The following is a 9,551-nucleotide window of genomic DNA, read 5'->3' as shown; positions in this document are numbered from 1 at the left end:
TATTTACCACCTTAAAAGCCACATTTCTTTCTACTGAGATGGTGCACCTGATACCACCACCCTGTGTCATTTTGATGTTGAATGCAAATAAATTTACAAGAAATTTCCATCTCTTAAAGGAGAAAAGGCTCATGCTTAAGGTACAGCATTGAAAGGAAGTGTGGGTCTATTTCCTAAAAGCCTATTTCCCAAAAAGTGCCCTACATGCTTGGCTTTGCTACACCCCTAAAGCTTGAAGACAAGTACTCACGACTAGATAACTACTGGGAGAGGCTGTTGGGCAGCCGAGGAACCTGGAAGAGCTGGAATCAGGCAGTGGACACTGCAAGATTTAAAAAGTAGCTTTGTTAGGCTTGAGACCTGAGTGAAGCTAGAAGCTAATATCCCTGGCCAGAGCCGAGAAAGGCTTGGGGGATAACTTTGTGCTGCTGCTTCAATCCCCAGTGTTTCCTGTTAAAAGACGCTAATAACCTGGAACAGATCTCTGTCTCAGATTCTAGAGAGCCTGACTCGCTTCAAAAAAATATTCATTGGTATCACACTGTCTTCAGTTTTGTTTCCCCCCACTCATCTATTTCTCCTTCCCTTTCATATTTGGTGCAAGCAACCATGCAGTTCTGCACATGCAACGGAAAGCCTTCAAGCCCACACCAAGCATTCACCCACACTTCGGCTTGTCCCACCAGATTCCCCTGGGGAAACCTACTTGTTTATTGCCAAATCAGAACAAACATCAGTCAGCTGCACTTTTTCCTGGGGAAAGTGGGGGAAGAAATAATAATAATAATAATAATAATAATAATAATAATAATAATACCCCACCCAAGTGGAAAGTCTCTTGGATCTGTGCTTTCAAGGAACAGGAGAATCCGAAGTGTGGACGAACCCTATGTTAGTGAGCCGTCTCCATCCTTGAGCACTCCAAAGATTTTAGACTAGAATTCCCATCAGCCATGCTGGCTGGGGCTGATAGAAACTGCAGTCTAAAATGGCTGGAGGGCACTAGGTTGGGAGTGACTATTTTTTCACTTGATCAGGTACTGAGTTCCCTCTGCTGTCCTTCCAGTTCATCTTTCCCACAGGGGTTTCATTTGTACGGATAATCCCCTTCTAAGCATGTCTTGATTTAGTGGTCACTCCTGTGACTCACACACAGATTTATTTGTTCCTTTCTGCAAGCTCAGAGATGAGTCTTACAGCTTAATATGATTTCGGCTCGCTGAACAAAGTTTGGCTGAAGGCTTATATTTTCCCCCCTCAGGCTAACCCCAGGGCCAGATGGGTGTAGCTTATTATTCCGTCCATGTGCTCTTCCTCTTCTAGAATAAAATAATAGAAGAACTGAAATGCAAAGGATGTGGGGGGGGGATCTCTTTTAGCTCAGAGAGTTGTGCAGAAAGGGAATTTTACGAGGTAATTGTGATGTCCCAGAGGGGTAAGAAAGCTGCCCTTTAGCAGTCTCTCTCCTACTGGTATAAACTGGTATAAACTGTTACGATATGGATGCAATGCAGCTGCAAAGTGCTAGCTTGAAAAGTAAACATGTTGGGACTGTAGTGGAAATCAGAGGGACAGTCTATTCACAGTGCGAAGCACCGGAATTAGCTCAGAGTGTAATATGAGCTCTTCCGTTTGTTCCTATCCAGGAAGTGTTTGTCACTAGACTGCTGGAGCTTGAAGAGAGCAGTCACGTTTTTTGTAATGCTGCAAAGACAGAAATAAAGGCATGTAAATACATTTCTGTCTATCTCTTTCCCCTGCCCCGGGGGGGGGGGCAGGAAAGAGGGGTGTGTTCTTCTCACGCTGAGAAGGATCGCCTATCGAGACCTCGCCTGGATCTTGCTGGGGAATGCAGCCAGGGAGGTCAACAGGGAATCATGCCAGGTGCCTGGGAGAGTTGCCAGTTTCTCCTGATAAAGGCATGAATCCCGACAAACATATCTAAAGGGCTGTCACATGGAAGCTGGAGCAAGCTTGTTTTCTCCTGCTCCGGAGGGTAGGTCCCAAATCAAACAAAGATTGCTGTTTGACAGTGGAATGGGCTCCCTCAGGATGTGGTGGACTCTCCTTCCTTGCACAGAAATACTTTGCACCACACTTTAACCAACTAAGCTATTCTGACCTGTCTGATCAATGCCTGTATTGGCTTTCCTGTGTCCTGGGGAGCTTCTATATGGCAGGGCAGAACCTTGACATCAGTCTGAGATGAGCCATCTGACAAGTCAGTGATCAGCACCAATAAGCAGGTCAGAAGGATGAAACAGGACCAAGAATGCAGGAACACTAAGGTTTAGCTGAAACAGAAAGTCCTTTATACACCTTTCTGCCAGAAAAATCCTGGAGTGGAGTCAATCAAGAGGGTTCTTCACTGAGAAGTCTGCTACCTGCAGTTCAACACATGGGGCAGCCACACACAGGTCCTACTAAGTCCCTGACATTATGGGGTTTTTTTGGGGGGGGGGGGATCTGATATCCATTGCCGAGTGGCACTGAATAGCTCCAGCTGAGCCCCCTTCAAGCCCTGCAGAACTGTCTCCAAGGCTGTAAAGGACAGCTTGTAAGCTTGCTAGGGGCAGCTGGCTGGCAGTTATTGGAAATGGGAGTATTAGACTCAATGGATCCTCCTCAATCTGACCCAGCCAAACAGTTCTTATTTTCTGGAACAGCATGCTACTTGTAAAGTTGCCATGAACTGGTTTGACTGGGATCACTGGGGTGGGAAGCCAGCTCTAATTTGTCCCTATGATTTACTGAACTGTGCACCTGCTCTTAAAAAAAAAACATATGGCAATAACATAAAACAAATCTTAGTGGCATTATTTTAAACCCTTTTGATTTGAAATTCAAACTCCGGTGTTCCAGTAAAAAGGACTCAAGTGGCTTGTAATTTGTCAGGCTCGAGAGCGGATGAAATTATCCTAGGAGCCTGGTTCTGCATCCACCGATGACATAGGACAGGCAATATTGCTTCCACATCACAGATCCATCTATATTCAAACATGGGTTTGACTGGCAAGAACACACAATATATTGGTGTCATTTCAGATGTGCATCACCCTCCTTGGGAGGGTACAGGACTGGGGCACATCCATATTCATATGGCTGAAATATGGTATGAAAGGGGAAGAAGTACTTCCATAGACTAGAACATAGGATTGCAACAACCACCCACAATTATGGTAACTCCAAACAATTATTCCGCAGTCATGGAATTGTTGCAGTCATATGCAACAGTGAACTTGGTCCACTTGCAGATTGCTGCTATTTTGCATGTGGGAATTCAATAACATACTGGCAAATTGAAGTGGCACAATTAAAGTGGAAGTGGTCCTCTTGGGCTATATCCAACATTTTCTGTTGCTAGTGCAAGGACACTAGTGGATGGAAGAGTTTTAATGTTGTACAACAGAGAAATCCAATGCAACGATTGCATTAGCAGAAACTTATTATGCAACTGAGTTCACAATCTATTGTGAAACAATGTTGCCCACAAACTGTTAATGCACTCTCTTGTGCAATAGCATTCTGCTTGTGCACAGATTTCACAGCATAAGTATATGGCGAAGTGACTTTAACTTAGCACTACATTGAATACAGCCCCTTGTCTTCTTGCTCAACAAGACTACTTCCAAAAAGAGAGAGGATATTTTGTGGCAAGGAGAGTGATGGGGAAATGCACAGAATGGGTGAAATTGCAACAGCTTGATGCTATGTTGTATTACTTCCGTGAAGCCAAATCACCCTGAATGCTCAGTGCACAAAAACCATCCTATTACCTCCCAACTTTGTGTAAGCAAATCCAGATGAATGCTCAATAAACAGGTGACCTGGAAGAGCTTGTGGATATTCCAAGTTTACCTAGTTGTTGTTTAGTCATGTCCGACTCTTCGTGACCCCATGGACCAGAGCACGCCAGGCACTCCTGTCTTCCACTGCCTCCCGCAGTTTGGTCAAACTCATGTTAGTAGCTTCGAGAACACTGTCCAACCATCTCGTCCTCTGTCGTCCCCTTCTCCTTGTGCCCTCCATCTTTCCCAACATCAGGGTCTTTTCCAGGGAGTCTTCTCTTCTCATGAGGTGGCCAAAGTATTGGAGCCTCAGCTTCAGGATCTGTCCTTCCAGTGAGCACTCAGGGCTGATTTCCTTCAGAATGGATAGGGTTGATCTTCTTGCAGTCCATGGGACTCTCAAGAATCTCCTCCAGCACCATAATTCAAAAGCATCAATTCTTTGGCGATCAGCCTTCTTTATGGTCCAGCTTTCACTTCCATACATCACTACTGGGAAAACCATAGCTTGAACTATACGGACCTTTGTTGGCAAGGTGATGTCTCTGCTTTTTACCTAGTACTTTCCCCCAAACGATGATAGGTATGTTTGAGTCTCACATTACTGCAAGGAGGAAAAACACACATCTGAACGGGCCCTTTTAGAACATGGTAAGTCTTCCTTAGCAAGAATGCCGCTTATGTCTTCACAGTTAATCCAAAACTTGGAGCAACTTGTAAAACTAGAACTCTGAGAGTTGAAACTTCACCCATTTTATCTACTCGGTAGCTGATAATGAGAGGAAAGAACATATAGGAAACATAATGTAAAGGTCAGTTGCCTTCTCCTGAGATCCATTACCCTAGGAATCCCTGGCAACTTGAACCTAATCACTGTCTTTATAAAATATTTAAGAGACTTCCTGAACCAATTAAGCAAATGATTTTCTATAGTATCTCATCTCTCCCTTCCGCGTATCAAAATTTAATTGTGAGTAATTTCCTGCCGCCACTCAAAACCGTGGGCCAAATCCTCAGAGCTGTTACTCTTGTCATACAGCCCTGAAGAAATTTAATTTGATGTGTATCAGCGGAGGGATTTATTTTTGCCAGAGTAAATGAGAAAATAACCTAATTTGAGGATTAACACTTTGCCCTTGTGTAAATCGGAGTGAATATAATTAAGGATCTAATTCTATACTTGAGACTTGCTGGCTGAGGGGATTTAAGGTGGAAACCCCACGATGCCAGCAAATGAGAGATGTGCCACTGGTGTGAAAGATACACTCTGATGCCCCAGTGGGATACACTGACAAGAGAGCTGCTCAGCTGGAAAAGAGGCCTCAGGACAGGCCAGCCTGGATAGCTCAGCTGGTTAGAGTGTGGTTCTGATAATGCCAAGGTCACAGGTTTGATCCCCATATGGGAAAACTGCTTTTTCCTGGATTGCAGTGATTGGACTATGAGATGGTGCTTAGGTCCCTTCCAACTATGATTCTATGTTAAAAGGTTATGGGCCGGATGTGGGTGGGTGGTATGGCAGAGTTTTGTGATACTGGCTGCTTGACAGCTCATAATGAAAGATTACCATGAATTTTCTACATGAGCTAGATAGGCAAAAATATTTTTTTAAAACCACACACACAAAATATATTTATAGATCCGGACTTCAGTCACCAACTTCTGCTTCCCAGTCTGGAACTCAGCAACGCAGCAGGTTGGTCAGTGGAAAGTGAGCGTGCTCATTCTGTAGAAATGTTCTGGGCAAAGGAGCAGCCATGATCATCGAATCTCTTGGTCTTCGCTATCATTTACGTTGTTTTAAGTGCAATGCTTGTGAGTGCAATCTTGGGGGCTCTCAGGCCAGAACTGAAGTCCGGATCCGAAACAATGAGCTCTTCTGCAGTAACTGCTATCTCAGATTTAAGACTGGACAGCCAACCATTATGTGATAGAAGCCTTAATATGAAACCACTGCTACAGAAAGAGGAGAAAGCTGCTGCTGTAGATCTATAAATATATTTTGTGTGTTTGGTTTTTAAAAAATATTTTTAGAAAACAATAAAAAATTGGCAGGTGGCTGGCTGCTTAACCCTGGCTCACTGATATCATCTGGAATTATGGCAAGTAGCAATTGATGAAAAATTGACAAGATCTACTCAGTGAAGGGAGTAGTAGCATTGGTTAATATAGATGTCTGTGCTGTATGGCCTGACTTCATAACCTACACAAATGAAAAGAAAGACAATAAATGTCTTTCTAAACCCTTTCACTAAATTAGGGATCGTGCTGGTCATCAGTCTTGAAGATTAACCACCAATCTGCGCACTGCAGACATGCTGTACAGAGGTGATGCTGTACAGAGATGAGGCCAGGGCAAACTCAGGATGGGGAAGGGAAATAAATACCATCACGGAATTTAAGATTATTGCCTTGCAAGACTCAGGGGCAAGGGCTTGCAGCTCCTCTTGGACTTGCCGATCAAGTCCATGCGATGGGGTGAGCTTCCATTGCTCTGTCCCAGCTCTTGCCAACCTAGCAGTTCAAAAGCATTACAGAACAAATAGATAAATAGGTACCGCTGCTGCGGGAAGGTAAACCCCCTGAGACCTCCAGATATAGGGCGGTATATAAATTCAATACATCATCATCATGTAAACGGCATTTCCATGTGCTCCGGTATTCGTCATGGTGTCCCATTGCACCAGAAGCGATTTAGTCATGCTGGCCACACGACCCAGAAGGCTGTCTGCAAACAAACACCAGCTCCCTCGGCCTGAAGCGAGATGAGCACCGCACCCCATAGTCGCCTTCGACTGGACTTAACTATCCATGGGTCCTTTACCTTTACCTTTTATCTTTAGTATGCATGTTGGATATGGCAACATCCCTCTGGCCTTTTGTTGTGTACACTGAGATCCACTCCCTACATTTAAAGCACATTCAAGGCATACAGTATATACAGCACATAACCTCCCCCAAAGAATCATGGGAATCATAGTTTGTCAAGAAATTGTAGCTCTGTGGGAAGGAAACTACAGTTTCCAGGATTCTTTGGTGGAGAGAATGCTTTAAATGTGCACTGAATTTGCTTGAAATATATGGTATAAGGTAAAGGGATCCCTGGGCATTAGGTCCAGTCGTGACCAACTCTGGGGTTGCAGCGCTCATCTCGCTTTATTGGCTGAGGGAGCCGGCGTACAGCTTCCAGGTCATGTGGCCAGCATGACTAAGCCACTTCTGGTGAACCAGAGTAGTGCATGGAAACACCGTTTACCTTCCCGCTGGAGTGGTACCTATTTATCTACTTGCCCTTTGACGTGCTTTCAGACTGCTAGGTTGGCAGCAGCAGGGACCGAGCAACCCCGTCATGGGGATTTGAACCGCCAACCTTCTGATCGGCAAGTCCTAGGCTCTGTGGTTTAACCCACAACGCCACCCGCGTCCCTTTTTAATATATGGTATAGATCTCCCTAAACGTCACAAGGAGAGACTTTGGTGATGGGAAACAAGGAGATTTATCTTTTTTTAAATATTTATTTATACAACAAGAAAAAAAACACACACAAAAACAAATACCAAATTACACACAAATTACAAAAATAACCATAGACACATAATTTTCTTGGCAAACAATAAAACATGTATTGGTCTTAACACTAAAGACCCAACTTCCCGTCTATTCCATATTTCAAATTCATATTACTTATTGCCAATACACATTTTTTCATAATTAAACTTATTCTCAATAAATCTAATTTCTTCTATCTACCTAGCAACTATCACTGAAGTTCCTCGAATGCTGCAACAGAATTTAAACTAATATATTTATTTTTCAGATATTCTTTGAAAACCTCCCATTTAGAAACAAATTTTGATTTATTCTTTATTTTTTCTGATAAACCAAATCTAATTCAGCATATTCTGTCAGCTTTCTTGTATAGAGGGGATTTCATTACTCTTCCATTTTGCTGCGATCAAAACTCTTGCTGCCGCCGTCGCATATAAAAAGATACCCTTCCTCTTTTGTGGAATATCCAAATCTGTTATTCCCAGGAGGTAGGCCTCTGGTTTTTTATTGAAAGAGTTCTTTAGCATTTTTTGCAGTTCTGCATGTATACTCTCCCAGAATACCTGTATTTTCCTACATATCCACGACATATGGTAGAATGTTCCTGAGTCTCTGCATCTCCAACAATTACTTGATACATTTTAATACATTTTTGAAAGTTTCCATGGTGTTAGATACCATCGATGTTGCATTTTTTGAAAGTTCTCTCTAATCGTGTAACAGTTTGTGAATTTCCAATTGATCTTCCATAAATTTTCCCATTGGGCCATGGTTATTGAATGGCCAAAATCCTGGGACCACCTCACCATTGCCACTGTTACCTCCTCCTCCTTGACTGTCCAGTCAAGGAGGAGTCGGTAAGTTTTGGAAAGAGTTTTTCTTTTAGAATTTACAAGATCAGATTCGAATCGGGAAATTTCTGCTGAGAACCCCTTTTGTTTATCAGATTTAAATTTTTCAAATAACTGATGGTATTGGAACCAGACTGAAATGTGTTCTCTTATTTCCTCAAAGTTTTTAAATTTTATTTGGTTATCCTCATTTTTTAGAAGTATTTTATATATTGGCCAGCTTTCCTGAGTATTTTTCCATTTTACTGCTATGGCTTCTACTGGAGAAGTCCACCACGGGACTTTAGGCTCCATCAGGTCTCTATATTTTCCCCATACAGCAAAGAGTGACTTTCTTATTATATGGTTGGTAAAATTTTTATGAATTTTCGCTTTTCCATATATTAGGTAGGCGTGCCATCCCCAACGGTTGTCAAAACCTTCCAGGTCCAGGAGGTCCGGATCCTGCAATGTGCACCAATCTTTTAGCCAGGTGAAACAGGCAGCCTCGTAGTACAGTTTTAGGTTGGGTAGGGAAAAGCCTCCTCTCTCTTTTATGTCTATTAAGATCAGGTGTTTAATCCTAGGTTTCTTCCCTTCCCACAGGAATTTGGAAATTTCTCTTTGCCATATCTTGAGACAACCTGCTTCACCCAGTATCGGAATCATTTGAAATAAAAAGATTAATTTTGGAAGCACATTCATCTTTATAATGGAAATCCTACCCAGAAATGTTAATTTTAGTTTACTCCAGATTACCAAGTTTCTTCTAATCTCTAACCAAGTTTTGATGTAATTATCCTGAAATAAGTTTATGTTCTTGGGGGTGATCCAAATACCCAAGTATTTCGCTTTTGAAGAGATTTTCAGGCCCAATATTTTTTCTAAGTCGTCCTTTTCTTCTGTGGTTACATTTTTAACAAGCATTTTTGTTTTTGTTATATTCAGCTTAAAGCCTGCCACATCTCCAAATTCTTTAATCAATTCCAGTACTCTTTTCAGACTTTCTTTAGGGTTTTCAGTCATAACAAGTAAATTGTCTGCAAAAGCTTTAATTTTATATGTTTTGTTTCCCAGAGTGATGCCTTTAACAAGCTCATCCTTTCTTATCTGATTGTTCAAGACTTCCATCACCAAGATAAATATCAGTGGTGACAGTGGGCAGCCCTGTCTGGTTCCCTTGTTTATTTTGCACTCCTCAGTAATTCTTCCGTTGATGATCAATTTTGCATATTGTTCCGAATAGATGGCATTTATTCCTTTACAAATATTTTCTCCCAGACCGATTTCTTCCATTAATTTTTTCATAAACTTCCAGGACACGTTATCAAAAGCTTTTTCAGCGTCCACCAACATAATAGCTGCTGGTTTATCAATTTTAAT

The sequence above is a fragment of the Podarcis cretensis genome (assembly GCF_951804945.1).
Source record: "Podarcis cretensis genome assembly, chromosome: 6".
In the NCBI taxonomy this organism is placed as follows: Eukaryota; Metazoa; Chordata; class Lepidosauria; order Squamata; family Lacertidae; genus Podarcis; species Podarcis cretensis.
This window is presented reverse-complemented; position numbering follows the sequence as displayed.